Source organism: Lactuca serriola, chromosome 8 (genome assembly GCF_051521515.1).
Source record: "Lactuca serriola cultivar US96UC23 chromosome 8, Lser_US96UC23_V15, whole genome shotgun sequence".
Taxonomy (NCBI): domain Eukaryota; kingdom Viridiplantae; phylum Streptophyta; class Magnoliopsida; order Asterales; family Asteraceae; genus Lactuca; species Lactuca serriola.
In genome coordinates this window covers 140,916,846-140,938,203 of record NC_136415.1, presented here as the reverse complement: position 1 = coordinate 140,938,203, position 21,358 = coordinate 140,916,846, and positions in this window count along the sequence as shown.

Here is a 21,358-nt window from a genome sequence, read left to right as displayed (position 1 = left end):
TGCTTATTTAGAACATCAAAAGCTCATCAAAATCACAAGTTAGTAGGAGTTTACAGCTAAGAATTTCTCTTGGGCCGTAAACCCCTTTTTGTAGGGTAAAATGCATTCTAATCACACCTAAGGCCTTAATACAATTTTCCTTGAACCCTTGGGACTAGAATGGAAGGAAGAAAACAAAATAATCACTCCTTGAAAGGAGTTTACGGCCAAGGAACATGTCTTGGGCCGTAAACTCCAAGTGAAGGCACCAAAGTGTGCCTCTTGTCCCCATTAGCCTTAGATAAATTCATAGAAGCCATCCTTGTTGTTTAAGTGCTTCAAATCAATTAAAATCCAAGAGTTTACGGCCGTAAACTCTAGGGTGAAGGACTTTAGGCTGTAAACTCCCATATGGGATGTTCTAGAGCCTTAAACTACTTCATGTGTTATTCCAATAAAGCTAGGAGTGTTCTAGGATCAAGATAGCACCACAAAACACCTAAAACTACACTTTGAGGAGTTCACGGCCATAAACCTATGAGTTTACGGCCGTAAACTCCAAGGTGTGGGGTTTATTGGGTGGTGAACTCCTACACAAGGCCCTTTGATGTTTCAAACCTTTTTGCCTTATCCCGTAGCAACTTAGATGCAACCATTTGAACCTTAAACACTCATAAAAGTGTTTAAATGTTTTCTAAGTGTCTTAACTTATTTATTTAAGTTATTATATGTCTAATTAGTTATATATATGTTTATTATATGATAACTAGGCTCGTGCGTGTAAACCAGTCTCCGTTTGCCACCTAGCACGGTAGCCGACTCTACAATTCAAACGACTCACCACAAGTGAGTTCATACCCCTTGAATCAACCTTTGAAATGATTTTAAGTGTTTTAAATACTTTATGGGGGGGATACAAGTCAAATACTTATAGTTATTGCTTCAATCACATGTGATTGCATTTAATCACATGTGATTAATAACTAGGAAAACAACGATTTTTACCACTGTTCAAACTGTTTTTCAAACTGCTTTACTATTGAAATGTTTTACAAACTGTTTTACTATCCAAACTTATTTATAGACTGTGATTCAACAAATGCTTCTTATAATTAAACTGTTTTATCAAGTTATGCCTTCAAAATGTTTTATAGATCGACATCAAGTCGATCTTCTCTTGAAATTATATTACTGCTTCAAATGTTTTATGAAAACTTATTTATGCTTTTACATATCCAATTGCATGCCCATATATGTATAGATATATAAATAATGTTTAAAGGGCTTAGGAAGGCCATCCGCCCTATTTCCTTTTCCTCGATTTGGATGTGGTCTGGTGGGATTTCGGGTGACCATCCGAAGGTCGTTTCCATATTACTTATATATCATATATACATGTATAGACATAAAAGTACTTCCATATTCATACTCATCAGTACATCATTAGCTGGTTACCATCGGGGTAACGCAGGATCATACATATACAGATATACTAGAAACAATACATATACAGAAATACTAGAAACAATACATATACAGAAATACTAGAAACAATACATATACAGATATACTAGAAACAATACATATACAGAAATACTAGAAACAATACATATACAGAAATACTAGAAACAATACATATACAGATATACTATAAACAATACATATACAGATATACTAGAAACAATACATATACAGATATACGAGAAACAATACATATACAGATATACGAGAAACAATACATATACAGATATACGAGAAACAATACATATACAGATATACGAGAAACAATACATATACATGAATACTGAACAATTGTGATCCACTGTATCGGGCATGCCTTAAATGTCATGGCCCGAGTTGTAGCCAGAATTCTCTTGGAGGGAGAGCGTGAGTTTGCGTATAGATCTATACTGGATTGACTATCCTACACCTTGCTGCTAGCTACAGCCGGACCTGCAGGTCTGCGGGTGCCAAACGTCATTTCTTTATTACGACCATTCATTATGTCGTTCATTTCTAGTCGATAGCATGGTGTAATTTATCACAATAAACCTTAATATAAATCCGGTTTAAGGTAGTAGTATTTAGTACAGCAGTAGTCTTAATATACAAAGCTACAGTACTACAATGATTTACCCATTACATATTTTAGTGATAACCTCACTTAAGCATTAATGTACAAACTATATTTTTAACAAATGATAGTTATATTTGGGTAATCACACACTTTACAACAGACAAGTTTACAAAACAGTCTAACCTTGGTAGAAGGTTACTTTTATAGAAAATATAGGATTTTCTGAGAGATTCAAACTTTTACAAACACTTTCAAACATTTACTACATTTTTACAACTTATACATTGAGACAGATTTAAACGTTTTTAAAAGAAACATTGACACTAAAATACTTATGAACTCACCAGCTTAATGCTGATAAACTCTTTCAAAATAACTTGTATTCTCAGGTCATCAGTAGACAGGTACCGAGGCCAGCTTTTGAGAAGATGGAGTACATTCAAGACTCATCTCATTTTATTTTGTGTTACATTATTTTTGGTGTCTATAACTGTACAGAACACTTGTATTAAAATTATATATTTAATGCAATGGATGATGTTGTTTGCTTATTTACATTTACTGTGTTGTGATACTGTACATGACGTCCTCCGCCCCGGAACGTTTCCGCCGTTCTTGGTTTTGGGGTGCGACATTTTGACCATGGGTATGATATATGGGGTTAAAACATCATATAGGAGCAAATAGATGTTTTTTGAGCATCAAGGTTTGGACTTTACGTGATTATCATGCTTGGGGAGGCCAGATCTATGATTTAATGGAACAGATCTGACCTCAGAAGTGGTTTTGAGTTTATGCATGGCATGAACTCGCCGAGTCTGAAGAACAGACTCGGCGAGTAGTATGAAATTTGCCCGTAATCACTCAGTGAGTGGACTTGTCGAGTTGAGGGAACGACTCAGTGAGTCAGGGCGAGTCAGGGGGACTGAGTTCAAGCCGGAACTCGCCGAGTTGTTCTTGAGACTCGGCGAGTTGAGTCGTGGTGGCCCCACGATTCATGCCAGGTGGAACTCGTCGAGTCAGGGAGGTACTCGGCGTGTCAAGAGAGGATCTAAGAGAGTCAGTGGACACGTGTAGACTCGCCGAGTCGCCCTAGTGCACTCGCCGAGTCCGGCCAAAGTCGACCGTTGACCTTGTTGACTTTTGGGGTTGAGTACAGTTGTATTTATGAGTGTATTACTTTGTGTGATTAGGCGGAGGCTAGATCACAATTTTTCCGAGTCAGACATTTACCGAGACGTCGAGGTGAGTCTTCTCACTATACCTTACCTAGAGTGGTATATTGTGTAGACCAGAGGGTCTTATGTGTTATGTATGACATTATGTGCTTTGTGTTATGTGTATGTTGTATCTTGTTATAGACCGGGCCGAAGGGTCCAACGATACAGACCGGGCCAGAGGGCCCAACGAGCTATGACCGAATCAGAGGGTCCAACGAGCTATGAGACTGGAGGGTCCCGTTGAGACACATCGACCTGAGGGTCGTATTATAGCCTTGAGTGGCTTATGTGGTGTATGCGGTATATTTGGGGAACTCACTAAGCATTTATGCTTACAGTTGTTGTGTGTTGTATTTCAGGTACCAGTGATGAGCGCGGGAAAGCGCCGACATGATCCGTACACACTTGAGGAGTTTATGTTTTTGGATTCTGGGGAGATGTTTTTTGTGAAAAAAACATTTGATACATTATGTTTGATGCTATTTTCTGAGTAAATGAATAATTTGAAAATGCAAAATTGTTTTGAAAATTTACGTGGTTACAAAAATAATATATATATATATATATATATATATATATATATATATATATATATATATATATATATAATATGATTAGTAATAATAATATTATTTTCATTATTTCTATTGTTATATATTCCATACATATACATTGAAATTTTCTAACTTTAAAATAAAATTTATATTATTAGCAACACAATTTATTTTTAATTTTTATTTGTAATTTTTTATATTTTTTCATATATCTTTATTATAATAACTTAATTTGTAATTTTCCATATATCAATTTTCATTTATTTAGTTTATTATGGTTGTTTTTTTAATCAATTTTATATTTCATTATATAATATAATATTTTTTCATTAAATGACATTACATGAGTATAATATCTCATGTATCTTAAAAACATACATATTTGAATCAATTATTATAAAGCTACATAACAATCACATAACTTTGTTATGTAATAACTTGTTGAAAATAATTTATTAATAATTATGATTTTTAACTATCAAAATTCATTTAATTTTATAATCATGGGTCCCACGAGTTATAACATAGTGTTGTATGTGTGTGTGTGTGTGTGTGTGTATATATATATATATATATATATATATATATATATATATATATGGAGTGGTTCAAATAGGAACCAAAAAAAATTAAGAAGCTAAGAACCAATTTTCAACATTTATGAAGTGGTGGAATTAGTGCAATTTTAACCAAATCCGAGGAATAATAGTTACCGGCTCAATAAGGGCGTGTGATAAATATAGACATTATCACGGTATCATCAGAAGCCCTCATCATAATAAACAATCTTCTGTACTCATATTTTTCACAATTAACCCCGCAACAAATTCATCGTAAGAGAGATTGATCCGTCATATATTTCTAATCCAAATGTGTGCCTAGATTTCTTTAACAAAAGCTTTTCTGAATCAAACACTACACCATCTGATAACCACTTATACAAGGAAACAGGTAGAATCTTCGCAATCGAAGAAATCAACTATGAAACAACATCAGGCTGCGATTTTAATCTAGCGGTGACTTTTACCTCTCTAAAACAAGACAAAAAAAAACAAGCATATGTCGTATTGCTCGATAAAGAAAATCTGAAGCATACACAAAATGTAAACCCTAGACTATAGTTGATGTTGAAATTAACAAAATTACCAATGGTGTAGCTTAGACAAGCTTCATATTTATTAATGTCAAGTAGTTTTTTTTAAGTTATCGATCTTATTTAAAGGATTATATAAAGATTTTACAAAATAATAGGGTTTCTTTGTTTCAAAACGTCATTTTTAAGTTTGTTTAATCAATTATATGTTGATTTAGTCGAATACAAGGGTTTCATAAACCAAAAACATCATTTATAGTCTTATAAACATTTATTAGGTTTGTGAATGCTCACTCTTATAAGATTCACTAAGTAATGATTTTTTTTGTTAAGATAGTATCAATTGATTTATCGTTTCCTTATATTATATATATATATATATATATATATATATATATATATATATATATGTATATATATATATGGGTAGATTAAACTATGAATTTTGTTTTTTAATTGTATCTAATGGTCTGTTAAATTGTAAATGTTGAATTTTCACTTGTAATTTTTGGTTTATTAAACTGTAAATGCTGAATTTTATGTTGTATTTGTTAATTTGTTAAATCCTGTAGATATTATAGAAGATATGAAAAACTCAAAGTTGTTTGATGATAATGATGTAGGATTTGAGCATGTGGTCAATACACAATAAATAAAACTTGAAGAAATATCCAAGTAAACTAAAAAACTTCAATTATTACATCTCTATGTATTCTAAAATTTTGTTTTATGTTTTCATGATACTTTTAATATCCACGTTAATCATATATATATATATATATATATATATATATATATATATATATATATATATATATATATATATATATATATATATATTACATGTTCATTCCAGGTAACTTATACATTACATATGAATTTAATATTCAATTGTGAATGACATTGATGAATCAAAATTCTTATTATCACACTTCAATAAGCTGACATTAGTTATAGATTTGGTAATATGACTTGAATATTTGATTGAAATGATGTTTTATCAATTAATTATCTTTAAGTTCTTAGTTGAATGAATTGCATTTGAAATTAAATAGTTGATAATGTGAATGAATTACTCAACCCTGAATGATTTTTTGTGAGATAATAAATTTTGGAATGTTTTCATGTTAATAATTATAGTGGTTGAACTAGTAAAACATTTAGTGGTATGATACAAAATTCAATTGTGAATGGTGTTCATGAATAAAAAAAATATATGATATTCACAATTGAATAGAGAACTTTCAAGACAGTTGTTATATGAACAAACTATTCAACTATGAATGGTGTGCAATTTTCAACAAATGTAATACTCTATAAGATTACTAATGGTATTAGTTTAACATTCATAGTATAATGAATGTCATATTTAATGAAATTTCATATGTTATTGTGTTTATCCAAAATTATCAAATGTGTAGGTTACTAAATGCTAGGGTTTCCTTGGTTGTAAAACATGATCATTTAGTTTGTGTGATCAGTTATAAGAAGATTTACTCAAATAAAATGGTTTCTTAATCCAAAAACATCATTTATAGTCTTAAAAATGTTTATTAAGTTGTGAATGCATACTTTTAAACATTCATTAAGTAGCAAATGTTCTATCATTTATTTACATATTAAATAAATGTGTGTATATGGGTGAATTAGACTATGAATTTTGAATTTTAAATGTATCTAATGTTCTATTAAATTGTGAATGTTGAAATTTCAATTGTATTTATTGGTTTATTAAATTGTGAGTGTTGAATTTAAATTGTATTTATTGGTTTATTACTTTGAATGTTTAGTTTAACATTGTTTGTCTTCTAATTTGAAATTGTTTGTTTGATGTTAGTTTATTAAACTATGAAGGAATCGGACTCTACAAATAGAAAAGAGGAAAAACTCATAGCTGCTTGCTGATAATGATGTGGGTTTTGAGCAAGAGGTCAATACACAAGAAATAAAACATCGAGAGATATCCAAGGAAACTAAAAACATCAATCATTATATCTATAGGTATTTTTTATATATATTTTTTACTTCTTCATGATACTTTTAATGTGAAGGTTATGTATAATTAAAGTTTTTTTTACACATTTGTTTATAGTGTTTACATTGTTTGAATATCAAGGTAATCAGATTGAATAAAACTTTATTACCTTGAACATTTTAATTATTGTGTTATTTTGATACACATACATAACATGTTGTTTCTAGGTAACTTATATATTTTATATATTTGAATGGAATATTCAAGTGTGAATGATGTAGATGAATCAAACTTATTATTATCGCAATTGAATAAGTTGAAATTAGTTATAGATTTGGTAATATGGCCTGAATATTTAATTGCGAATGATCAAGTTATAAAGACACAGATAATCAAAATATCTCTTTGATTAATAGGAAAATAGCTCAAAACCTATATTGTATTTTTATGTGTACAAACCATATCTCGGTATCTATACATATATATACTCCTAAACTACCAACTTGTAGAATAAGATTACAATTAGGAAACATGACCAACTTGCCATATTTATTGATTGCTTGGTCTCCAAGGTCCTACGTGACTTAGGATTCCAACAATCACCCCCGAATCTCTAAGTCCTTCTAGAGAATTCTTCAACCCCGATCAAGCTCCGCATTTCCTTGAACTTGGTTCGAGCTAATGGTTTCGTAAGAATATCTGCCCTTTGTTCTTCACCTGGAATGTATTCCACCTCCACTTGTTCCCTTTCGACACAATTACGAATGAAGTGAAACCTCGTGTGAATGTGTTTACTCCTTCCATGAAAAACGGGATTCTTAGTTAGTTCGATAGCCGACTTGTTATCAACTCTAAGAATAACTTTCTCTTGTGCTTTGTTTATGATTTCCCCAAGCAAATCTTGAAGCCATATTGCTTGACATGCACTCGCTGTGGCTGCCATGAACTCAGCCTCACAAGATGATAAAGCAACGGTGTCTTGCTTTTGTGAACACCATGTAATTGGTGATGACCCATAGTAGAAAATGTGACCGGTTGTGCTTCTTCCGTCATCCGGGTCAACATTGTGACTACTATCACTATAACCAATAAGCCGCTTTTGTCCCATTCTCTCGTACTTGATTCCGTATCCCGTTGTTCCTCGTAAGTACCTTAGAATGTGTTTGATTGCACCACCATGTGATTCTCTTGGACTTTGCATATATCGGCTAACAACTCCAACCGCATATGCCATATCGGGTCTTGTTTGCAAGAGGTATCTAAGACATCCTACCACCTTTCGATATTGTGTTGGGTCGATTTCGGGTTCATCTTCGGCCTTCAACAATTTATTTCCCGGTTCCATCGGTATGTGGGTCGGATTGCAATCATGTAAACCGGCTTCTTTTAAAATGCGTTGAGCATATGCTTCTTGGTTTATAGTAATCCCCGATTCTTCTTGCTTAACTTCAATGCCAAGGTAATAAGTTAATCTTCCAAGATCCGACATCTCAAAGTTCTTGGACATCTCTAATTTGAACCTCTTGATCATGCTCAAGTTTGTACCTGTGACAAATAAGTCATCAACATAAATTGCTAAAATTAGCAAGTTAGTTCCTTCACATTTCCGGTACACCGATGGTTCTTTCATGCACTTTTGAAATTTCATATTCTTCAAAATCCCATCAAGCTTCGTGTTCCATGCTCGAGGTGCTTGTCTTAGACCATATAGTGCTTTTGTAAGGCGATATACTCGTTGCCCTTCTTTATATAGCCTTCCGGTTGTGACACATAAACAGTTTCTTTTAATTCTCCATGTAAGAATGCTGTTTTTACATCTAAGTGGTGAAGCTCCCACCCATGAGTAGCTGCTAAGGCTATAAGAAACCGAATGGTTTCAATTCGAGCTACCAGGGCAAATACTTCTTGAAAATCAATACCGGGTTGTTGCACGTAACCTTTAGCAACCAACCTTGCCTTGTATTTATTAATGGTGCCATCTGCATTTTTCTTTAATTTGAACACCCACTTGAGTCCAATTGGCTTCACCCCCATAGGCTTGTTCACAAGAGTCCAAGTATTATTTTTTTTTATCGACTTGATATCCGCATCCATGGCCTTGACCCATTCTGGTTCTTTCTTCGCTTCTTCAACCGATACCGGCTCGTCATTGGTTGTTAGAAGGAGTTCTTCGAGATTGTCAAGATCAAGCTCATAATCTTGAAATCGTCTTGGAGGTACTCTTGCTCTCGAAGGTCTTTGGTTTGCAGCTCCTTGTTGAACATTATTATTTACCGGACTTGGTTGTTGATTATCTTGTACTACCCCTTCATCTCCAATCTCATGATCCGATTGAATTGGATCATTATTTGCATCGTTTCCTTGGTTGGTGCTCGCATCGTCTCTTGGATAGTCCCATGGTATTACGAATGAGCCCGGTTCTTCATTGTTGGTTCCTGCTTCTTTAATCCAATCCCACCCTTTGGTTTCATCAAAAATAACATCTCGACTCACGATTATTTTTTGTGTTACCGGGTTAAATAATCGGTAAGCTTTCGTACCCGGTTCGGAACCAACATGTACTAGTGGTCTTGATCTTGCATCCAACTTCCTTTGATTAACCGGTTCAACTTTTGCATGTGCTAGAAACCCAAATATACGAACATTTTCTAAATTCGGTTTTCTTTTATACAACTTTTCGTATGGAGTTGTATCACCAAGGACTCTTGTGTAAACTCGATTGATTAGATTTGTCGAGTGATTTACCGCTTCTCCCCATAAGTAGTTTGGAACATGCATTGCCTTCATTATACTTCGTGTCATGTCCATAAGAGTTTGGTTTCTTCGTTCCACAATTCCGTTTTGTTGTGGAGAGTATGGGGCGGTGAGATGGCGTTTGACTCCGTTTTGTTCACAAAAAGAATTAAACTCGAGAGAGGTAAACTCACCTCCTCGATCACTTCTAAACACTTTCAAAGGCTTTCCAATTTCATTTTCCACCAAAGCTTTGAATTTTTTGAAGTGTGTAAACGCCTCACTCTTTTCTTTTATGAGATAAATCCACATAAATCGTGAAAAATCATCAATTAGTGTAAAAATGTACCTATTTTGACCCTTGGTTGCCGGCGTGATCGGACCACATAAATCACCGTGAACAAGTTCCAATGGTTGTTTCGCTTTGTATGTCGTCATGGTTGGGAAGGACTTTCTCGTTTGCTTGCCGACTAAGCACGATTCACATAATTGATTCTCATGATCTAATTTCGGTAACCCTTTGACTAAACCCTTTTTGGACATCTTTTTCATTGACTCGAAATTGATGTGCCCAAGTCTTGCATGCCATCGCCACGCATCTTCACTTAGTCTTGAATGAAGGCAAATAGGAACTCCAATCTGTAATTTTATTTTATAAAGGCGGTTTGAAGTTCTTTGTACTTTCATTAATAAGCAATTATCGGCATCATGCATGGTTAAATAGTTGTCTTTCATTCGAATATCACACCCGGCTTCAGTTGCTTGTCCGAGACTTATAATGTTGTTCTTGAGATCCGGTATGTAGTAAATCTCCGTCATCAGCCTTTGTTGACCTTTCTTGCCTTGGAAAAGTATAGCACCTTTTCCCTTGATTTTTACACACGAATTATCTCCAAATTTAACCCTCCCGGTTATGCTTTCGTCAAGCTCGGAGAAAAATGACCGGTTCCCCATCATGTGATTGCTCGCCCCATTATCCAAATACCACACATCGTTTTCTTGTGAGTCGTATCGAGACGGTATCACCTTCTCTTCATTCAAAAACACGGTCTCGTGTAAAAATACGACATCATTAGTATCGTCATATTCAACAAAATTACTTTCTTGTAATTTTTTGATTCGGTCCGGACATTGAGATGCGAAGTGGCCCGGTTTATCGCACCGGTAACAAATAATTTTGGATCGGTCCTTTTTTGGTTTACTATTTGGATCAGAATTGGAATTGGGCTTACTATTGGATCGACTATTATTTGATTTTCTTTGGGCCTGTTTTGCTTTAGACCCAGATCCACTTGCCATATTAGACCCACAGGATCCGGATCCAGATCCACTCGACCCGTGTATATAGTTCCCAGTCGTACCAGTTCCTTGATTAATTGCTTTCCCTTTCCTTCTCCAGCTTTGATTCCCACCGTCGACAAACAGTGCCTTAGATCCTTCACTGCTATCATCTGCCTCCTTCACCCTCTCCTCGTATGCTTTCAATCGTCCAACGATGTCCTCAAATCCGACTGTCTTCAAATCGAGAACCTGCTCAAGTGATGCGACAATATGAAGAAACTTCCTCGGTGCGGATTTTAGTAGCTTCTTCACCATCTTTGATTCTTCGATGGTTTCACCCAGTGACGCCGATTGAGAGGCGATTTCCGATAATTTCCCGGCGAAGGAGTCGATTGATTCTTTCTCTGCCATTATTAATCTGTCAAAGTCGGAATTTAGGGTTTGAAGTCTGGCTTCTTTCACCCGGTCGGCTCCAACGTGCCTCGCTTTGATCGAGTTCCAGAGGGCTTTTGCTGAATCGACATCTCCCAGCTGCATAATCAAGGATTCCGGTATCGCTTGGTACAACAATCCAATTGCCAGGTAATTTTTTTCTTCATTCTCTTCTGTTCCAGGTTCAATCACACTCCAAGCCTTATGAATTCTTAAGACTACCTTCATTCTTAGTGACCAGACCGTGTAATTCGTGGAATTCAACATGGGACATTGAACTGAAGTTGACCCAGTTTCCTTCACAATCACAGGAGCTGATCCTCCCTCACCCCCTGCATTAGTCATGTTGGCCTTGCTTGTCAACAGATAAGGAATTTGATCTCACAGCTTCTTGACTCAAGCTCTGATACCAATTCAAGTTATAAAGACACAGATAATCAAAATATCTCTTTGATTAATAGGAAAATAGCTCAAAACCTATATTGTGTTTTTATGTGTACAAACCATATCTCGGTATCTATACATATATATATATATATATATATATATATATATATATATATATATATATATATATATATATATATATATATACTCCTAAACTACCAACTTGTAGGATAAGATTACAATTAGGAAACATGACCAACTTGCCATATTTATTGATTGTTTGGTCTCCAAGGTCCTACGTGACTTAGGATTCCAACAAATGATGTTTCATCAATCAATTATCTTATGTTCACAGTTGAATGAGTTTCATTTGAAAATAAAATTGTCGATAATGTGAATGAATTATTTGACTATGACTAATGAATTTTATGAAATAATAAATTTTTGAATCGTTCTCGTGTTTATAATTAAATTTGCTGAACTAGTACATCATTTAGTGGTATAGTAGAAAATTCAATTGTGAAGGGTGTTCAGGAAAAATAATGTATCATATTCACAGTTAAATCAAATGAACTTTCATGAAAGTTGGTATATGAACAAACAATTCAACTTTGAATGGTGTGCAATTTCCTTTAAATGTAATACTCTACAAGGTTATTAATGGTATTAGTTTAGAATTTACAATAGAATGAATGTCATTTAATTTAATGAATTTTCATATTTAATTGTGTTTATTAGATACTGAATGGTCGTTCTATTAATATTGAGGTTACTCTGTTGTATATTGTGGTTGTAGAAATGGAAAATTCCAAGACAAAAAAGAAACAAAAAAGCACAAGACTTAAATAAGTGAACAAAATTGATTCGAGAATGAATGTGCAGTCTGTGTGCAAAATATTTGACCATGACGTTTATTAATTATTTCAATATACATATGAAGAAATTAATTGTTAGAACTTAAAAGCTATGGAATTGGGTGCATAACCGTCGAAGCATGCTATTAAAAACAAAAATAAGAAATTTACCATGATATTGGTGGGTTGAGATTTTTATAATTTTCAAGAAGTCTTGTATATGCTTTTTAACAAGGGTTTAACAATTTAATTTAGTGTAGTCATTTTTATTTTAAATGTCTGTTAAATTATAAAATATATATAACAATTTGATTTTTTTTTTCTTTAAAATATGAGTTACCATTAAATATCAATATTTGACAACATTCTTATTAATGACATTTTAAGCTAATATTGCATAAAATAGTGATATCACATAGGTAATTTATCAAATAACATATGAAAGGTATCGAGAGTTGGTGGTTTTTTCTACCAATGATGGGAGCCAAAGACATGGGGATGGAGGAGGTGGTGGGCAATTTTAATGTACACATTCAGTGTTTAATATAACAAAATTAACAATTTAATAAACACATTCATAATTGATACAATCACAATTTATACAAAAGCACTGTTTAATAAAAAACATTAACAAAGTTAATAGAACATTTACAAATATTTATACAACATGTAATGATTATAAATATGAAATATATAAATGCAAAAAAAAAAAAAACATGGCTAATTGATAAGATTCACAATTTAATTTATAGAACACAACCTTATATACATATTCACAGTTTAAACCCCTTACCTGTTTCATTAAGGAAATTCATCAAACATCTTATATGCATACTTAAAATACTTCATTTTCTTAAGTATATTTGACCTCTAAACCATCAATGTAAGTTCCAGTTCAATGAGTATTCTAAAGAAACTTTTCCGAATAAGTTTTGAACAAATATCCATTGGTAAAAGGAGAATGAGAACACTTCATCATCGACATCAACACCATCACCATCAACCTAGTTATGTCGACGAGGCCAAAGGGAAAAGGCTGTGAAGAAGTCGAGGTCTTCGTCTTCAGTTGATCGGGGAAGAAACCAAATTAAAGATGCAAACCGAGGTGGGGTATCGGAGTTGGCGAAGCAGCTCCGCCGAGGGAGGGATAGCCGGCAGGAAGGGCTGCGTCGGCGATCTCTTTTCATTTCTGGTTCGATCGGTATCCACTCACGATGAAACGACCCAAAAATACGACCCAAAAATTTCATTTTTATTATAACAAAAACCATGAAACTGAGTATCACATAATAAAACCATACGTTGCGTGATTCAAAAACCATAATAAAATACTGTGAGAAAAACTGTATCACAACTGTATCCAAACATATCAAGAAGCTGAATCAACTCCCAGGACAAAAACTGAAGTTGTGGTGTGTGCGATGCCATCATCCCAAGCTCTTCCCTTTGCTTGCAGAAGTACCTGAAACCAAAACTGAAACTGTAAGCACGAAGCTTAGTGAGCTCCCCCAAACTACCACATACCATACAATACATATAAAGCACATACTGGGCCTTGCCCACTGACTGGGACCCCGTCCCGGCATCAGACCGAAGTCTGGACTAACTATCTGGGACCCTGTCCCCTGCATCGGACCGAAGAACGAAACTGACTGGGACCCCGTCCCCTACATCGGACCGAAGTCCGAAACTGACTGGGATCCCGTCCCCTACATCGGACCGAAGTCCGAAACTGACTGGGACCCCGTACCCTGCATCGGACCGAAGTCCGGACTAACTGAACACAGCATAGCATATCATATCAACTAGCATAAACACTTAAATCCTGTCTGAGCCACGAAGGCGTCAAACATACTAACTACTGCATTGGACCGAAGTCCAGAAACTACTGCTAACTGAACGGGCCGGCATTGTAGCCTTAGACCCGTTCCTATAGGAAGGAAACTCACCTCGTGAATTGGCTGTTGTGTGTATGGCTCTGGAAGCTATCTGCTGCTGCTCCGGTATCTTCCCGGCTACGAATCCATAAACACACTCAATCAGATGCTAATCACTGCATTGGGTAAAATGACTATTTTACCCCTGGTCAAAGTCAACTCTCCCAGTCAAAGTTAACCTACAGTTGACCTGACTCGCCGAGTTGGGCCGCCAACTCGCCGAGTCCCTAGTCTCACTTCTCAACCCTACTCGTGGCTACTCGTCGAGCATGGCATCGACTCGACGAGTACCCTCTTGATTCAAAAGCTCAGGTAATCTGCATCCGACTCGTCGAGTCATATGAACAACTCGACGAGTTGTTCTTCGAGCTAAGAAGATTGTCTTGGACTCGCCGAGTTGTATGAACAACTCGTCGAGTCCCTCCATTACTGAGTCTAACCTCCGACTCACTGAGTCCACCCTACTGCTCACTGGCCTCCACTCGGAATCACTCAAAGGGTAAAGATCGGGGACCCGCGACCTGACTCGCCGAGTCCGAAGAACGACTCGCCGAGTCACATGCATGCAGATTCTAAAAACTCGATTCTGCTCAAAACCACCGCATACAATTTATAGATCTGAGTTTCTAAGGCTGATTTACCACGTCAAGTTTCCAACTTTACGTGTACATACGCATGAAAAGGGATATAAAGGCTAAAAAGGCACTTAGAAGAGTAGATCTAGGGCTATCATGCAAAGTGGCTCTATAAAGGTGATAGATCTACGATTTTGGAACTGAAACATGGCTAGATCCGAAGGCTAATCAATCTAATGTGATCTCTCTACTAAGAACAAGCTAAGAAATGGCTAAAAGAGGCTAAACATGCTTGTTAAAGAGAAATCAATCATAGAAACAGAAGGAATTCGGTTAATACCTCAATAAACTCTGAAATGGGTGCAAGACCTTGGATCTTCTTCTTCTCCTTTGGATCTAGCCTCCTTCTTCTCTTCAAAACTTCAAGATTCACACAAGAAATGCTCAATTACTCAAGGAAATGATTAGGGTTTGCTAAATGATGCTCTGAGGGTGAAGGGGACGAGTTTGGGGCTCATAAGGTGGTTTAAATAGGGTGCAAACCCGGGGATTTAGGGTTTCTACCTGGCAGGCAGACTCGCCGAGTCCCGAATATGGACTCGCCGAGTCACCGACTAACACGTGCTCGAAATCTCGTCCCCACTTGACAAGTCGGGCCATAGACTCGCCGAGTCCCTCTCGAAAACTTCTAAATAAATGCCACGGAAGCAACATACCAGAAATGGGGCGTTACAATTCTCCCCCACTTGTCTCAGACTTCGTCCTCGAAGTCTGCTACGGCTGAATCTGCAAATAACTCCGGGTAGTGCTCTCTCATTTCCTCCTCAGCCTCCCACGTCCATTCAGACCCCTTCCGGTGCTGCCACTGCACCTTCACTAACTGAATTGCCTTGTTCCTCAAGGTCTTTGTCTTCCGGTCCAGAATCGCGACCGGCCTCTCAATATAATTCAGGTTGCTATCAACCTGAATATCTTCTAAGGGAACAACTGCTGACTCATCCACCAAACACTTCCTCAACTAAGACACATAGAAAGTGTTGTGGATCTAGCTAAGCTCTACTGGAAGATCCAACCGATAAGCAACCCGACCCACTCGGGCCAAAACCCTAAAAGGACCAATGAACCTGGGGCCTAGCTTGCCCCTCTTCCGAAACCTGATGACACCCTTCCAGGGTGAGACCTTCAGAAGGACCATATCACCCACCCGGAATTCCAAGTCTGAACGCCTCCTGTCGGCGTAGCTCTTCTGCCTACTCTGCGCAGTCTGCAGTCTACTACGGACCTGCTGAATCAACTCGGTCGTCTTGAGCACCACCTCTATGCTCCCGACAACCCGCTGACCGACCTCGCCCCAACAAATCAGGGTCCTACACTTCCTCCCATAAATCATCTAAAAGGGAGGTCGATCAATGCTCGCATGATAACTGTTGTTATACGAAAATTCCGCTAACGGAAGATACGTATCCCAACTGCCACCGAAGTCTAGAACACATGCCCTAAGCATGTCCTCGAGAGTCTGAATCGTCCTCTCGCTCTGCCCGTCCGTCTGAGGGTGGAAAGCGGTGCTGAAATGGAGACGAGTACCCATCTCGTCGTGAAACCGTTTCCAGAATCTGGATGTAAAACGGACGTCTCGGTCTGACACCACCGATACCGACACTCCATGACGTGCCACTACCTCACGCACATAGATATCGGCTAACTTTTCTACCGATATGCTCTCCTGGATCGGGATAAAATGAGCACTCTTCGTCAACCGATCCACTACTACCCATATCGAATCTACCCCTCGTGCGGTCCTGGGAAGCTTGGTGATAAAATCCATGGTGATGTCCTCCCATTTCCACACGGGGATGTCTAACGGTTGCATCTTGCCATGAGGCCTCTGGTGCTCCGCCTTGACCTTCCTGCAGGTCAGGCACCTCTCAACATACCAGGCGACATCCCGCTTCATGCAGGGCCACCAATAATCAGGTCGAAGATCTCTTTACATCTTCGTCGCCCCTGGGTGGATAGAAAATCGAGACTTATGAGCCTCGTCCATCAACACCTGTCGTACCCCACCCCAATACGGTACCCACACTCTCCCATGAAGCGTCAGCAATCCCCGACTGTCATAATCAAATGAAGCTACTCGACCGGTCGGCCCACTATCCTCTCAGACTTTTGCCTCTCCTCCTTGAGGCCCTCAACCTGAGCCTCCCTGATCCATTCCAACAACGGAGTAATCACTGTCATCCTCAAACACAAATCTCTGATAGGGGCTACCGACACCTTGCGGCTTAGGCCTCGGCTACCACGTTGGCCTTCCCTGGATGGTAAAGGATCTCACAATCATAATCCTTCAGCACATCCAACCACCTCCTCTGCCTCATGTTCAGACTCGGCTGATCCATAAGGTACCTCAAACTCTTGTGATCCGTGTAGATAGTACAACGGACCCCATAAAGATAATGTCTCCAAATCTTGAGGGCAAACACAACCGCCCCCAGCTCTAAATCATGGGTATGATAGTTAGCCTCGTGAGGCTTCAACTGCCTCGAGGCGTAAGCTATCACATGGCCTCGCTGCATCAACATTGCTCCCATACCTGTGATTGAGGCATCACAGTAGACTACAAAGTCCTCTACTCCCTCTGGCAAGGTAAGGATCGGAGCCTCGCACAATCTCTGTCTGAGGGTCTCGAACGCTACCTGCTGCTCAGGCCCCCAACGAAATACCACCGACTTCTTGGTCAGTCGGGTGAGCGGCACTGCTATCTTGGAGAAATCCTGAATGAACCTCCGGTAATACCCTGCCAACCCTAGGAAGCTCCGAATCTCGGATGGAGACTTCGGGACCTCCCACTGCATCACGGCCTCTATCTTGGCCGAATCTACCAAAATACCCTTCTGATTGACGAGGTGACCAAGGAACTGCACCTCGCGCAACCAGAACTCGCACTTGGAGAACTTTGCGAAAAGTCTCTCCCTCCTCAAAACTTCTAGCACCTCCCTCAGGTGCTCCTCGTGCTGCTCCTGCGTCTTGGAATACACCAAGATATCATCTATGAATACTATCACTAACCGATCCAGCATCGGCCTACACACGCGATTCATGAGATCCATGAACGCGGCTGGAGCATTGGTAAGCCCAAATGGCATCACCACAAACTCATAATGACCATACCTGGTCCTGAAAGCAGTCTTCTGCACATCTTCATCCCTAACCCGCATCTGATGATACCCGGAGCGTAGATCGATCTTGGAGAACCAAGACGCTCCCTGAAGCTGGTCAAACAAATCATCTATCCTCGGAAGTGGGTAACGGTTCTTCACCGTTACCTTATTCAACTCCCGGTAATCTATACACATACAGTGCGACCCATCCTTCTTCTTCACAAACAAGATCAGCGCTCCCCAAGGTGAACTGCTCGGCCGAATGAAACCCTTGTCTAGCAGCTCCTGCAGCTGGGTAGACAACTCCTGCATCTCAGGGGGAGCTAGGCGATACGGTGCCTTGGCTATCGGAGCCGCCCCAAGAATTAGGTCGATCCTAAACTCAACCTGCCTCTCAGGAGGTATTCCCAGTAAATCCTTGGGAAATACATCCGGGAAGTCTCGCACTACCGGAACATCATCAACTGCCGTCTTGCCCTTCTCCCGGGCATCCAAGACATAAGCTACATAACCAGCGCAACCCTGCTGAAAATAGCATCTCGCTCTTGCGGCAGAACAAAAGGTTGGTCCGCGCTGTGGCCTCTCGCCCTGAATCACTAACTCTCCCCCACTGGGAGTGCGAACCCTCACTAGCTGCAACTCACAATCAATCACCGCCCCATTGGGACTCAGCCAATCCATGCCTACTATAACCTTATTCCCTCGCAGGGGAATAGGAACCAGGTCCACCGAAAACTGCTCGTCAAACAACTGAAGAGAACACCCTATATGCACTATGGCGAACCTCACGGTCCTGTCATCTGCTATCTCAACCTCTAGTGGACAATCCAGCTCCCTTGGAGCTCTACTAAATCTCTTGCTAAGCGCTAGCGATACAAATGATCGGGTAGCCCCCGAATCAAAATAATACCGTAGCAGAAATGTCGTTCACAGAGAACGACCCTATATAAAACATATAATCATAAGCAATAATCAATCAATAATAATATAGAGATGAAGGGAAGATACATACCCATCACCACATCAAGAGTCGCTCGTGCCTCCTCTGCTGTCATCTGAAAAGCCCTACTCTTCGCCACTGGCGCCTCGGCTCGGCCCTGCCGGCCATCTGTAATCCTCAAAGTAACAGGGGCAGGTGCAGCCACCTTCCCTGCTGCAGCTAAACTCAGACACTGGGACTTTTTATGTCCCCTCTGATTGCACTGATAGCAAATCAGATCTGATGCTGAAATGGCAGTAACAGGGGTCGTACAATCCCTGCTCAAATGCCCAGTCCGACCGCACTTGAAGCAGCCGGGACTCCCTGCCTTGCACACCCCATTGTGCATTCTCCCACACTTGCCACATCGACTGTGGCTCGGCTGAATCCTGGATCTGTGATCTGAAACCTTGGGCTTTTTTCCCGAACTACATGTACCCGAAACCGCCTCCGGTTTCCTCTTCTTCTCCATCTCAAGGTCAATCTCCCTCTCCCGAGCCCTAGCAATCATGTCATCCAGCGTTTTACAGCTGGACCGGCTCACAAACTGGCGGATATCGCTCCGCAACATCTCATGATAACGGGCCTTCTTCATCTCCTCATCGGCTGCATATTGAGGAACAAGAAGAGCCCTCTCCCTGAACTTGGCGGTGATCTCCGCCACGGTCTCTGTAGTCTGGGTGACGTCCTGAAACTCTCTGGCTAACTGGTGCACCTCAATAACCGGTGCAAACTCCGCCCTGAACCTGGTAGAGAAATCAGCCCAGGTCATGGCATCTAACGCTGCATCATCTCCAATGGTATGTCCGACCTCTTCCCACCAATCCCGTGCCTTGTCCTTCAGAAGACAAGACGCCAATCTAACCATGTCCCCCTTAAGACACTTGCTCGTGCAGAACGCGTTGGCCACATCCGCCAACCATCTAGTAATCGCTATGGGGTCCCGCGCCCCGTGATAATCTGGAGCTCCACATGCCCTGAACTCCCTGAACGTAAGTGTGCGCGACCCCATCATGGCCGCCACCTCGGCACGAAAGGTGCCCAACCTCTCATCCATCAGCTCTAGGATACCCTCCTTGATCAAACCGAAGATCACAGGAGTCTGCTCCAAAATGATACGAGTAATCTCTGAAGAAAGAAACTCTCTGGTCTGCTCATCCATGCGCTCGTCCCCCGAGCCTGATCCTGATCCCTCCCCGGCACCTCCACTGCCGGCTGCTGGCCTCGAACACAAAACCACCATTCTGAAACACATCATAGCAACATCAGAAAACTGAAATATCTCAAGGGGTCATTGATACTACTACTAGCTTCCTGGTCTTGTCTCAACCTTCCTTGATTCGAGTACGGATCCTCTGCTTTCAGTAGTACGGGCCCATACTATCTTCCACATCTATCTGTACTTTCCTCAAGAACTGTCTTGACTCCACCAAGTCACTTCTACTACTACTGATCTCTGCTACTCTCATCCTAGGCTTGCCCTAGGGAAATCTCTGACTCCGCTCAAACCAGTCCTCAGCTGCTGAAGGCCTCCTTGTAATGCTAATTTTCCATCACCTGAATACCATCACATGTAATGAGGCTCGGATAATCCTTTGAGTAAAAGACTCGTCCCTACAACGGTTAGACTCAAACAAGAGCTGCGCAATAGGGCCAAATCCAACACTCTGATATTATTCAACCCTGATCACATGTGACGTGACGTATTCACCTAACGGCTAACTCTCATCACCAAGAGTTCTACAAAGCACGAAGCAAACAACATTCGGACACCGGAAACTACTCAAGCAAATTTACTCTCATAACGAGAAACCGTACTAGCATACAATGCTAAGCTCGCGCTACCAGGCATAACCTAAACAGGCTATCCTACTGCTGTCTACTCAATATTAGCATGCAATTCTCATAAAACTGAAACACATATAACAGGCACATAAGTCATCCTCCTAGATCCTTAGTCCTATACTAGCATGTTGTTCTACTGAAACTAAAACAATTTATCATAATAATAAAACTTGTATGGGTAGCTTGGGAGTACTTACTTGAGCTCGGCTGATCGCATGCACCACACCCTTATCTTGTTTAAAAATTCTTTTCTTTCTAAGTGCTTTTCAAGATTTCATT